Source organism: Semicossyphus pulcher, unplaced genomic scaffold (genome assembly GCF_022749685.1).
Source record: "Semicossyphus pulcher isolate SPU_LCO1_2020_fin unplaced genomic scaffold, fSemPul1.0.p SCAF_9, whole genome shotgun sequence".
NCBI classification, from domain to species: domain Eukaryota; kingdom Metazoa; phylum Chordata; class Actinopteri; order Labriformes; family Labridae; genus Semicossyphus; species Semicossyphus pulcher.
In genome coordinates, this window is record NW_027211770.1 from 25,009,612 (window position 1) to 25,023,971 (window position 14,360).

The window sequence follows — 14,360 nt, forward strand, 5'->3', positions numbered from 1 at the left end:
ACTCTGTGGGGAAAAACCTTTGAGCCCATAAATAGAGAAACAAACAGCCTTTCAGAGATAAGCTGCTTTTCAGTAAATCCTAATGAAAAGGAAGCCATGGGGGAAAAAATCAGAGAGAGATTAGGAGGCAGAACATGGCGTCCTACATCACTGATGGTTAAAGGGCTAAGATATAGAAGCACTAACCTATTAAATAAGTTTACAACTTTATTTGGTAAGTAGACTATTTTTTTAGCATGGCAAATTTGCTATGCACCATCATGTAATTCAAAAACAAAATTATTACAAGTCAAAGTCTATATTTAACTGACTGAAATCTTTGATTCGGCTGGAGATAAAATCAGATTATACTGATTGCACTGCAAGGCCGGTGTCTCAGATCTTGTTTTCTACAGTCAGCATGTTGGACATCCGTCACAATAGCGTCTGCTCCGACAGAGGCAACCTCAGTGAACCCCCCATTCATGGACTCATGCTCCAGTCTCCGGTCAGGCACGTGTGCCATGCTGTCCCTCAGCTTGGATACTGACCTGAAGTGGTGGATACACCGAAACAGAAACGTGATCTGCTTGTGCTTGTAGATTTTTTGTGACTGACAAATTTCTATTGGATTCCTGAGCACAGTACAGACTTACACTTTGAATTTGTAACTGATGTCATACACTGTTCATTCAATGCACTGTAGGGTATACAGGGCAGTTCTTAGCTAACAGTATGCTCAGCTATCAGAGTGTCTCCTTGGATAATAAAGGCTTTGAACCCTCTCCCCGAACACTTTTCTCGCTTTGAAATTGCGGGGACTGTATCCAATTATCTTTTCCACTCCATTCCAACAGTAATCACATTAAATCTCCAATTAGTTAAGTTGTTGAAACCGGTTTCTTATCCTGTGAGCATTTGTTATGATGTTTTTTTTGCTCACAGATCAACGCAGCTAAACCGAAATGGGACCAATAAATGTGAAAATTGGTTGCTAAATGTAACCAATGCTGCTCAATGCGAAGGGAACGTGCACAAATAATATTCAAAACAAAAACAACCAACGAGGAAAACAAGAACAAAGCAGCCTGTTGAGAGACAGAGCCTGGAGGTTTAGCATTTATCTTAAGCTAACTCGCTAATGACAACTCTGCTGTAGTGGTGGAAAAGGAGGGTCAGTTAGCTAGCGCCTAGAAGTGCTAGGTGAATGTAAAATAACATTCCTGGTGTCCTTTTTATTTGCATCACCAATGTCCTTGTCTTTGTCGGATTGATGAAGTCTAAATTGTCCTGTTGTGGTTTAAGAAACATGGTGATCAAACGGTGTCCTTTATTTGTCATCCTTAACATGTAGCTACTCACTGATATGGACCTTTTCAGTAGTTCACTTATGAAAAGACAAGAAAGAGACAGACACCAAGATTTACAATTCAAAGTCTTTATTGATCATAAAACAGCAGCAAAAATAGCATATTTCCACAAGTAGGACTGAATACATTTTTAGACACTTTATTCCCTGTTGAAAGGTTTATACAGTACTTATGGACAGAAAATAAAGATTCTTCATGAGCTGTACAGTCTGTGGAAAGTGCCAGTACGCTTCAAAAACAATATTTCCTCATTGTTATACAGCCTTTGAATTTAATGTCATATTTAACATACAGAGGCAGTTCTCCTGTCATACTTATTCATCATGCTCAAACAGGTTGAGCATCTTGTTATTGCTAGTCTGAGCGATTGTGAACTCAGTGATTGGAAAATTAAAGGTGACAGTTTGAGGTTTAGATTTCCTGTCCTGTTTGTGTCTCGTGTTCACACCTGCAGCTCCAAATACCACCCATTCCTGAGTAAGCGTTTCATACAAAGAGCTTCCTAAAGGCCTTCACAAACATCAAAGCCATCTCATACACAAAACTTGACTTGGTTGCGAGGGTTAAGACCACCTCTCTCTTCCTCTCTTATCTTTTCCACTTAGTGGAGAAATGATTGGACGTTAAAACAAAATAAAATACAGCCTCCATTGACCCTACTTGACCACATTCCCCACCAATGACTATCTCCATCCTTTTGTCTCCGTGGCTCACAACGAGGCCGATTTTGGTGACGCATCACCGCTTAGCCAATGGGCGCCCTTCGTTAAGGGTTGTGTCCCGGGCCTTGCATCACTGAAGACAAAGCGAGATTTTTTTTTGCCCAGTGATGTGCGAGGGGGATGGGACTTGGCAGGGCGAGGAGGAGGAGCTTGTGGCGTGGGCAGAGGGGGGCACGTGGCGCCCAACGAGGTCTCAGCCTGTCACAGGGCATCACATCAGACAGCGGGCAGGCATGCGCACTTGGTTAAGTCGCCGCCCTGCCAGAGGAAGGGGGAACGTGCAGAAAAGCAGACAGCAAATCTGCCTAAAACCTGTCTTTGTGGAAGGGGAGGATGGGGATCAGGAGCGGAAACGTGAGGAAATCTGTTGTCTGGCTAATGTGAAGTTCTCACACGCTTGCTGATGTTCTGTATTACTGAGGAGATATTAATTTATAAAACATGAAGAATGCTTCAATATTTACTGGGGTGAAGAGGGGGGGCTGCAACTTAATATTTAAGACCGACCATTTGACTTCTACGCATTTGTTCATCATATTAGCCATGAAAACAAGCTAACTGAAATGATCCCTGATCTCTCCCAAGGTCCTATTTGCTCGGGTTTTAGAGCTTCATCATCTCAATACTTTCTTTAAAGTCTTAAGCATTTGTCTTCACAGAGTCTGTACTCAAAACTCCAGTATAGAAGACAACATGCTAAAAGAAAACTTGGTATCCAGGGTCCAGAGGGAACTCAAAAGACTTTGAACTACTCTTTCACTCCTCATATAGCCTTACCAATCAGAAGAAGCCACTTATGTAGAGAAGCCTGCATTATACAGCTTCCTACTCTGACACCCAAACACAGCTTCCCCTACAGTGCCACATTTTTGCAAATTCACTATTGGGCTTACGTGTGGAGCAGGCACACTAGCATCACATTCATCGCTTACATAAGACACACAACGTGTGCATCAGCCTGACCACTTCCCCTTCGCGTGCAGATGACACCACATTGTCTGCTGCAGGAAACACTGAAGCCCTGCAGCCTGCAGTGCCAACTAAGGAACTGAAGTCATCTCAGCAATGAAGAATGTTTCATTAAATAAGAGTTAACGGTTTAAATACTACACTGTAATTGTCATTCAAAATATTCACAGCTTTATTAAATCATTACAAAATAAAGTAATACATTCATTTCATCAATAAAAACATAACAGACTCATGATTTTAGGTAAAAGTCTGCACACCCATGCAACGCTCTTCTATAGTTAAACGTTTGCATGTAGATACTGCAGGAAGGGTTCTTATCAAGGTAGTCACACATCTTATTAAACAGGACTTCATACATTTGTTAAAACGGAGATCACAGAAAAAAAACACCATAAAAAAAAAAAGGTAGTGAGTAGTTTTAAATCCCTTAGCAGATCTTTTGAAGTTTTTAAAACATTGCTGCACCTTTGTGCAAATATTCACTGAGACTGACAGATATTTCACATGTATATATGGACATTTTGTGAATACAGCTCTCTGCAAGGTTCTCTTGTGAAGGAAAAAAACAGAAAACCTAATAAAAGAAACTGTCTGAGTTTACTTTTCATCCCCTTTTACCCTGTTCTCCGGCTGACATCACTTTGTTACAAGGTACATCTCAGCTGCAGTCAGCCTTCCTTTAAAAGGCATTACTGTTCTGATTATTTAACCCCTTTTTGGACAGGCTTTGAACACTTGCAGAATTCAGTTATTTAAGAGTCTTTCCCCTTTTTATGTAGATCAGAACAGTACTGACGGCATCCTGCAAGCATGTACCTTTGTAACAACTAATGGTCAGACCCAGATGGCTCTCAGCTGGTTTTGTTAACCCACCCAAACCAGTCCGTAAAACCAGTCCTGTCCACGACCCCCCGTGAGCCACCCCCACAAACCCCTCAAGGTCCCGACAACAGAAAGTAGAGAAAACACTGCAGCAGCTCTGAAACCTCTGCGCATGGTGAGTGAGGGATCCCAGAAATTCAGTGTCCGAGTGTGACTATGACTGTGAGGTGAGAAAAGTGCGGTCCCGGCTCCGTCCCTGCTCCACCTCCTTCACTTCTCATTGGCTCGTCCATCGTTCTCCTCGATCAGAGTAGTCAAGTCTGTTCAGGGCGCAGGCTGGGCCTGGACCTTCTCTGTCATCTGTTTGGCACTGTAGTAGGACAAGCTCAGGCCCATGATGGCCAGCATCATGGCGATCTGGTTGACGGCACGGTCCTGCGGCTGCGTCTGCACCTCGCCGGCAACTTGCCTCTGCAGAGACAAAAAACAAACAGGACAAAAGGTCAGAGGTCAGCAAACAGTGGAAACAATGAGCCATTGAAAAGGTGCATCTGGTCAACAAAGATGCTGAAGCCTGATTGGCTAAACTGGTAAGAAAGCAAACATTCAATATTTTGCCCTCAGAGGCTTCTCCACCGTGAGACTCTCCAGTTCCACAGCTCTCTGCCTCGTGACCAAACCTTCAGTAAAAACGGGTATTAAATATTTATGGGGGTCGACTTTAACAAAAGGGGAACACAATGTTCTGCGCACACAGACGCTTATAAAAGTGCACCCAGAATCAATGAGCTTGCATGTACAGAATGCCCGGCTACATTCGATCGTGACTACTGTCTGGTTTCTAAATGTGCAGCACCTCTCGCACCCTTTGACCCCTGTAGGAGCCGCGAGATAGGAATGTCAGCATTTTAAAAGTTCAGGCAAACAGCCGTCCACACTCCAAGACCCCCTTTATTTAAAGAAAGTATACAATCACACTTTACTGGTGAGAAGAGCTAACACTTGTTAGCAAAATGCTGATGGAAACCACGTTTAGCGCAATAGTAGATTTAAAACAAACATATTTGATAAAAACTGATTTTTTAATACATTTTGTGGACAGAACGGACACCTTACTAGCAATAAATTCTGAACACTTTTTGCACAATTTAAGCAAATCTCATTTTTAGTGGCAGACAAAGTCGAACCATATGTTGCAATCATTGTTATTTCAAACCAAAGAGTGATACGTCCTCATTCATAATTTAAGTTAATTAAAAGAAACAGCTCTTTATAGTAAAACTCCCACTTTAACTACTCCAGATAACCAAAGAATAATCTGTGGAAAATCTTATGTAACAGGCCGTCACTCTCCTCCGGTCTGCTGAGCATCTGAGTCAGTGTAAATCCACATGTAGCGACAGGCTTTGTTCGCACTTTTACACTAATTTGGTAACAAAGACCCTGCACAATACAGCAGTCGGGACATGTGGAGGGTCACTGCTGATGGTAGGTTATGATGACAAAAGAAACAGGAAATTATTTTACAATGATTAGCGTCACCCCTAATTATTACTGTAGGTGATTAAAGAAGATTTGGGGGCACAGAACAGCAGTGGGGCCCTTGTTCGGATTTTAATGGTCTATATAACTATATTTTAGCTTCACAGGAGAATATAAACTCTACATTTCTTCAACAGATGGTTTAGTGGAGATCATTTTCCAATATAAAAAGGACCTTTCACGTCAAATAAATGATGTGCCCTATATCTCATCCATTGTTTGTATTTTTAAGTCAGTCGAACTGAAATTTGAAAAAAAAAAAAAACATACCTGGAGGAGGCGAAAGTACCCAGGGGTCAGTCTGCCCAGTCTGATGATCATGGCTGCTGCTGTAGTTTGAGGTGGGGTCGAGATGGAGGGAAGAGCTGGGGCGGCTCTCAAGACCTGCAGGGAGACAGAAATGGAGAATTCACTTAGTAACTGACGGGGAATATTCGAGTAACTCTGCAGTCGCTGCGAGTTGCGTCTTAGTACGACGTAAAGTAGATCTAGTGTTTCTACTTCCGTCGTTTGAGCGACAAATCCTATCAAAAGTCGAATCTTATCGAAGCAACATTTACGATCCACCTTCTGTCAAACTTTGAATGACTTTTTTAAAGTATGGCTTCCAAATGAAGGGAGAACATTGCCTTTGGCTTGCACATAAATCGAATCCATGTGATCCATGCATGAGGCAGGAACATCTCTCGCCTGCAGCCATGGCACGAAAATGTGTAGAGTGCAAATATGAACCCAATGCAGAGAAAGCCCAACCTTTGAGTTCTCCACATCTGGAAGTATTTTAGATCTGCTTAGTTCGCAGCATTTCTACCAGGAATGCCCCTGAACCTTTAACTTATTAAATTATCGCGTTTGGAAGCCTGGACAAAGAGCGCCTCTATTCATGCTGCGTCATAAACTGACGCTGCAAAGAGCAGAACAATTTCATTGATTCGCACATGGTCAATCGCATATGTCGTTGACGAAGAATGTCGTATTGTACGCAGTTAGTGGACGCTTATAGCTGATAAAAAAAGCGCATGTGGAGGGATAGATGTCCATCCATAGGCGACTTTAAAGACAAAATGTACCCAAGCGGTAGAAGCAGAGATTTTGCGTTTCAAACTTCACGAATCTGCATCTTTTTTACTGGTGCAATGGTGCGAAAATATCTTGTTTAAAAGCGAAAATTTCAAGCAGAAGACTTTCTGCATTATGCCACAAAAATATGAAGGTGTTTCCTTCATAAGAAATAAACAAGGAAGTCACCATCAGCTGGAATGGATGACTGCACTGGTGATCATAATCCAAGGAAGTTCAAAGGAGGATTTTGGAGCAGGTTAAAATATGTGAAGCATTTATGTGCCAACCTGTTTGGAGTTACACCCCTTACGAAAGATAAAATACAATCCAAGTTTTCAAAGCTGCTCCTGCTGTGAGAAGTCGGGTCTTATTCGTTAAAGCCAACACCTTCTGACTCCTCACCTTCCAGAGGTCTCTGATGGCGACAAAAAGCCCGAAACTTCCCAGTGGGACCCTCAACTCTCCAGCCACGCTGAAAATCCTGACAGATGCCAAACAGAGGGATGAACTTGAACCACTGAGAGAGCTTCAGTGTTGTGCTCCGCCTTTTTATACAGCCTGACTCTCACCCAACCAGATCTACGGGCTCTCCTTCAGCACACGCCCACTCTGAACACATTACACACACCACTGTCTAAAAGCATTACTCTCAGCAGGACGCTTTCCCCAAACACGCCCGGTTCCCGCCTCCTTCCAAAACCAGAAAAACACTTGGGGAGCCGTCGGATGTGATCTGCTCATTTGGTAAACTCAAGGTAAACATCAGGGATAATACAAACAAAACAATATGTGCGCTCTTAAAGCTGCATGTGGTTGAAGCTGCATGTCATAATGTGTGGTTGCATAACAAGCCTAATGTGTCGGTCTAGGCTAACCCGAGAGTGGAGCGGAAATTAAACGTCAATCAGCAGTCTGAGAAACTACTGAATTAGAAACATGGCACAGAAAGTTCCTGTTTTACACGGTTTATTTTGGTTGTGTTGTAATTCCTCCAATGGCTCTCTGTGTTGCATAATCTGTTTCCATCTCACTGAACAGATTGATGCAGCTACTTTCTGTGAATGGCAGAGACAAAGTTTACATCGTGCAATGAGGTTTTTTTTTTATTTTTGCCAAACTTTTATAGAAGTTTTTTGGGAGTTATTTGTGCAAGTACTGTAGCCTAAGTACAGTTTTAAGCAAGTTGTTATTGGAGTGTTTGGGCTTGTTACAATGGGGTTTGTTTTCATAAGATGATAGAAGTCACACATTGAACAAACAAGAAACTTGGCTCCAAATGAGGCGCCGGATCCACACAAATTAGAGTTATCCAGGGCCTCTAATTTTATTGACCAAATAAGTCACATTAATGAGAAGATAAGCTCATTATTGGAAGTCCTTGATTAAAAGATTAAGTGAAATCTGGAATATGACTCGAAGCAAGTGTTCGGGGGACTCAATAATCTCACATTAGTCAAGGTTTGCTGGTTTTATGACTTTGGGTATCAAAGATATAAACTGGATTCGGTATCTGTGGAGGTGAGCTGTTACCTGAGCGGCTTTTAAAACTAATATTCAGGAAAGAATTTGCAGTCTAATGGTAGATTACAACAGGTGGGATACCTGCATTATGCCACGCTGGTTCAATCATAATGAGAACCTGTGCTTTGAGCTTGATGCCAGCTAAGCCGATGCCGTTGGCAATGCTCTGGGAACGCCATCGCTTTATCCACACTACAAAAAGCTTTCATTTCTTTCATCTTTTCTGCGCTTCACGCTCACGAACTGGAAAAAAAAAAAAAATCAGCTGACTGCTGTGTTACGTGTGTGATGCTTTCTTTACTTCTGTAAGCTGCAGTTCTTCCTGTTCATCCAACAGGTACAAGCGTCAGTTTGAGAAAATCAGGAAAGTAATCAAGTTTGTTTTGACAAATGTTTGATGGACATTAAACTATAAACTTAAAATGACTCTGCCTGATCATCTTCCTTATTAGATTAGTTGACTGCAAACTATCCGTCGTACCTACCTACACAAACAGAGCCGACAAACTGCGGTCATCTCAGGTATCACCTGCAGTGAAAACAATCCCCTTGTTTGAACATGAGCCAGTGAGAACCGCTGGAGCTGTTCTGTAGCTCTTCAGTTTTATAAAGGTTAAATTGAGCCTTTAGGTGTGAGAGTTAGCAGACAACCTGTGTTAAAAAGTAGAGGTGTGGGGTTTGACAGGAAGTTGGCATTCACAGGGCTACTAAAAAGATGCTACTGAGGTGCTTGGGAGTTGTAGGATGAAGTGCTTTTTCAACTTTGTATAATCTTCTCTGAATGTCTTAAATCGACCAGCTCTTCTGTCGAGTCACATTGGTCATACCTGGCCAGCAATAATCAACATTATTTGTCGGGGAAAAAAACTTTGATTGTTCGTTTGTTCAACAAAGACCATAACTGAGCTGATCGGATTCATATTCTGAAAGATTTCTGCTCAATTACTCTGTTGTTTGCAGTACATCACACCAAAAGAATGTTCATAGAAGACAACAATCATGAGTCACCACGTCTGAACGCAACCCAAATTATTATGAGCAGCTGATTCAGTAGCCGCGTTTGTCTTTAGGAGTGGTTCAATACAAGCTTTGGCAGGAATGTAGGAATGAATCATGAAAGCAAGAGGGCGTTTTCACATCCTAGTATCACCTGTGGCCATATTTCCAAACACCAGCTGCATACAGATGCAATGAGTGGCATCAGGGAAGGACTGTACACTCAGACATTTGAAAAGTGTCTCGTGTGCCCCTAAACATCAATCTCGGTACATTGTGTTCTTTACACCAACCAGCCAATGAAACAACACCAGCCCTCCTCCTCTCCTCCCTTAGTCCCGCCTTCTCATGTCACATTTTACTCCACTCTGCAGCCAGCCGCCTGCAGTCCCCCGGCAGCCGGGGATCTCCTGTGAGCGAGCGTGTACGTGAGGCGTGCGGGAGACGGAGGCATTGGCTGCAGCAGAGCGATCTATAGAGTCAGAAAACCTACTCGGCAACAGCACCACAGGATTACATCATCAGCGGCCTGTCTGTCTAATAATCCAGCGTCTGGACATCCTCCAGATTCATGATGATGGCATGTACACGACTGTTGCCATGGTTTTGCTGTGCTGCCTGTGCGCTCAAGCTTTACTGATGTGATGCTGTAACCCGCAACTACTAAAGTGCCTGTGGTTTTTTTTATTATTAATTCAAAAAACGGCAAAAATTAAAGTAGATCATTGTAACAATTGTTTTTTTTGGCATTTTAAGCCTTTATTGAGAGAGGACAGTGGATAGTATCATAATCAGGGGAAGAGGGTGGGGGATGGCACGCGTCAAGGGCCAACAATGGGAGTTGAACCCAGGGGCGCCTAATTGAGGACTATAGCCTATATACAAGGGCAGCACAATCTAAGCGCAGAGCTAAACGGACGCTCAAAATAAAACAAAAACACTGACTACACCAAAAAGTCACCTTAAACTCCCCCAAAATGACATGAAATCTATAAAGCTGCAACAAAATATTGTATTATATTAATATTATTTGTTCTATTAAAAAGATACAATCAAGAATATTTCTATTCCGTGCTCTTGATTGCCACCTATTTGCGATAATCGGCACTTAAGGGAGCACACATCTCAATTTAACAAAATGTCTACGGCTGGCTCCCTTTGTCAAGGTTCTGACTCTTGATTTTCCTCACTTTCGTTTCTAGACTGTTTGACTTAATCGAACATTGAATTTGTCTCTTCTTTTGATTTTTACTTATTTTTGAAGTAGAAGTAGTTTGTAGTCATCCATCTTTTATTTGCTTGTTTGGCCATAGTAGATTACCGTTTACTCGCAATGCTTACAGAAACCGAGAGTGCAGCCGCTTAGCTCCGCCTACCCTCTCTGACAGACCAACCACTGCTGGGTGATGGAAAACGGGTCACTAACTGGGCGCCGCTTGTGATTTTTTCATAAAAACACAATATACTGCAAATGCAAAGGCTTTCATCAGTAGCCATAGACTAAATCACCATCATGTTAACTCATTCAGCGATAGATAGTGACATAAAGACATGTATTCAAATGAAAAAGTTTGGGATTGTTACTTTAAGCATTAGATCCTAAAACATTTTAGGAGTCCCAAAAGCCCAATGTGACAGCTTTTTTTGTGTTTTTGCTCAAAGGAATCACCTAAACAATAAATAAAAATGGTTTCAGATTAATTCTCTTTTGATTGATTAATACATTAGTTGACCAATCGTTTCAACCCACGTTTCCATAAAGGCGCAGCCACGTAAGAATGTGCCAAAACAGGCTTCAGGTGGACAGTGACGGGAACAAACTGCTTTTCTTCCAGCTAAGAGAGCCAAGAATGAAAAGGTCAGAGTTCAAAGGTTCAGACAAGTCATTTTTCCACCAGAGCTCGATGTACTAAAGGTGTACAGGTCAATGAAACACAAGACGTGACCTCCATTTTGGGCCCCAGCTGTGAAGAAGCCAACATGGCTGATGCATACATACAGAAAAAGTTGTATTTGGAAGACAAACAGATTGATGAATGAAGCCTAGTCACCAAAATGAGCTGAGCTTGTGAGTTGGCATTAAGCTAAACCGTTTGCCACCTACTGTTTAAAGCCCCCCTCTAATCTGACACAGGAGTGTAAATTTAATCAAGGTGGGAAAGTGACCCAAAAGACTCATCAAGCCTGTGATGTGCAAACGACCACAGAGGCAAAAGGTGAGAGCAGGAAGGTCACTTGGCTTTCTTTGTCATTTAAAATACCTTCATGATAACTCAGGAGCCAAAAGGCAATCTTTATCCACAGTACGCCAGATTATAAATCGAAATCTGTCAACATTAAGTAGTATCTGTACGCCCTGTGCTCAAATTAGCTGCACCTCCAAGAAAACACCTTTAAAGGAGAGGGGCAGGCGGTTTCCCAGCGTCTATAATGGAAGGGTACATAATGTACAGGGACATACCAGGCGCACAAAGACCCTACAGAAAAGGGAGATAAGGACTGACTGACCATGTCTGCAAACTGAATGCTTAAAATGCCTTTTAAAACAAGCGAATTCCGCTATTCTTTATATTTTTTGATGCAAGATGCTACCAAAGAAAGTGATTTTTCAAAATAAAGGTCGCACTTGCAATTGTAATTAAGATTAAGTTATCAAAGAAACAAAACGAATATGTAGGCTACTGGACATTTGCACTCACATTATTTGTACCAAAAAAAGAGCCACGATGCAAAACAATCAAAGAAACTAGACAAATAACACACACACACACACACACACACACACTCCTGTTTGAACGAAGCCAACCCATTTTTTCCACATGGACAAGATGTTCAAAAGTAAAATTTCAACAAAAAGCTAAATCTAAAATTTGGTTCTAGTCAGCTGCATCATATAGCAAATTAAATTCAGTCGTTTTTTGTTTCTCTTGTCTCAATTAATCCAATTATTCAATCTTACACGCTGCACTGAGTTTGAGGTGTTTTCCCCTTTAAATTCTATAGTTTGGAAAACCCACATGAGCCGACACTTGCTTTAACGTTAAATTGACTTATTTTGCACCAGGAACAGCTTTTTACATCAACTTTTCTACGTTTTTTTCTACAAAAACCAAAAATATTCCACTTTTACATGAAAAGGTAAGCTACCAAAAAAACCACACCAACACACAAAGACAATAGGACGCTTTTTCTTTGTGAAAAACCGGCTAAACTGTGGCGAAACCAGCTGTTAACGCCAGCCACGTACTTAAATAATTATTATCTCCATAAAAGTTGTAAAAGTAAAAGTCTTACCTGCAGCTGCACTGGGGTTTGGGTCGGTTTGGGGATGGACCGGCTGCTGTGGGTTAGTTAGTACAGGGTGTTCACGATGTAAAGTCTTTATAGGAGGCCGAGGCATGTTCTATATGAAGAGGGGGGTGGGGCAGTCAGAGTCCTGCAGCACACCCAACGCATGCTAGTGTGCATGTGAATGACATGGACCCCCACGTCTGCGAGGAATGAGCTCGTCCACGGTTTGTGCTCACACATTGTGCGTGCTGGAACATTTTGTCTTCCTCTTTCTTATTGTCATGAAGTATATCTTTAAAAAACAAAGTATTAGTAGACTTCCAGTTCATGTAATGTGTGCACTATGGGAATGGAGGAATGGACACTAAATAGGCTATAGCCAAAATTAACAAGACATTTATTAAGTTAAAAAGGCAAGGGAAGTGATTCAGATTGTTATGATTGCATAGGCAGGAAGTGTTTGTTGTCCAGATGAAATATGAGGAAAAACTTGAGTCCAAATACAAAAACAAAACTGTTCCTGACAAAATTATTGCTGAAACAAGGTTGATCCTGTAGATTTTCTGGAGCTTTCATATCACAAAATCTGACACACCGTTGTCACAATCATGTCAATGTCCAAACTTAAGTTCTTCTAAAGTCTAAGGACTGGTCGTCCATATAGCAGCTCTTTTAATCTAAACTTTGTGGCAGATATGGACAATATGCTCTTAAAGTGATCAGAGACAATGGAGACTTTCAAAACAGATGTGACAAGTTACAATAAGCACCTCAAAATGACCTTGACAATTGCAGTTGACAAAACAATCTAACCACAAGGTCCACTAAGTACCTCAATCACAAAATCTGCGTGCCAGTTCTCATTGACATAAAGATGCTAAGATGTCCATATTTTCTATGTACCTTTATCACTTATGTCTAAAAACAACAACCAGATTTCCATTTGAAACTGTCAGGTTTAATTCTCAAAACACAAATGAATATCTCAAAAACAGTTTGACAAAAGTTCGGGTGAACCCTGGCACCTCCTGTCCATCTGTTGACGCTGACAGATGGTAAATAAACCGCACTTCTGCAGCGCACTCTTTTGACCTCTCAAGGTGCTTTAAAGGCCATGTCAACATTCGCCCGTTCACTCACACATTCATAACCTGATGGCAGAGACTTCTATGCAAAGTCTCAACATGTTTATCAGGATTTAATCTAATCACATTCACATATTCAAGACTTTTCCAAGGAATTTGCACAAACAGACTGGGGATTGAACCACTGATTTCATTTAGAGGACGACTCTCTTTGACTCCTGAGCCGCAGCGGCCGCAAGACACTGAATGAGAGTGAAAAAAGTGTCAATAAGTTTCATGTTTGTTTACCTTTAGTCGTATTGAAAAAGAACGACTGATGAGAAACTATCCCCCCATTTTTAAAGAACAGATACAATATCTGAAATAACTGCGCAGATCATTTTGGTTGGAGCTGCCGACTCATTTGCATCAGAGCGAAAGATGGTGTCCTCCAAACTGAAGCTATACATACTGTGGAGTTAACATACATGAAATAGGTCACCTGTTATGTCACTTCACATGTGGGTGAGAAGTCAGAACTAGGAGGACCCCCTTGTACATCAGATTTTGTGATACTATAAAAAGCTCCAGAACTGCTACTGAAAGCACTGTGTGGCTATGTGATTGTTCGTGGTATTATTTCTGTATTTCTTGATGTGTTCCTGTCCTCGCAGATGAACCCACCGACCCCAACCAGCAGGCTGGGGGATAATCCTATGGTCAACTTGATGGATAATCTATGTGTGGTATTTACATGTCACTTACTCATAATGACAAGAGATGCTGCCTTTTAATAGAAGTTGTCTAAGTCATAAAGTCATTGTTGTCATCACATCAAACTCTCTTCCTCCACAGATGGAGTTTGTCACGACCTTTTGTGGTGGGACTTTAGGATTCTTATTCATGACAGCTTTCAAATTAAGATTGAAAATCTTGATCAAGGGCTGCAGTGGTTAGCGCTGTTGCCTCACATCTAGAAGGTCACTGGTTCAAACCACGGTTTGGGCAAGGTGGGCCTT

General features: G+C 41.6%; 1 long non-coding RNA gene across 1 annotated transcript; it reads right to left on the reverse strand.

Annotated features, from left to right (window-relative positions):
- Nucleotides 1-3,215: 3,215 nt before the first annotated feature.
- Nucleotides 3,216-6,977, reverse strand: LOC138584724 (uncharacterized). Its single transcript, XR_011305456.1, has 3 exons — nucleotides 6,872-6,977; nucleotides 5,678-5,791; nucleotides 3,216-4,336 (listed from the first exon to the last, which is right to left on the reverse strand). It is a non-coding gene; the product is annotated as an uncharacterized lncRNA (long non-coding RNA).
- Between the last annotated feature and the right edge of the window lie 7,383 nt (nucleotides 6,978-14,360).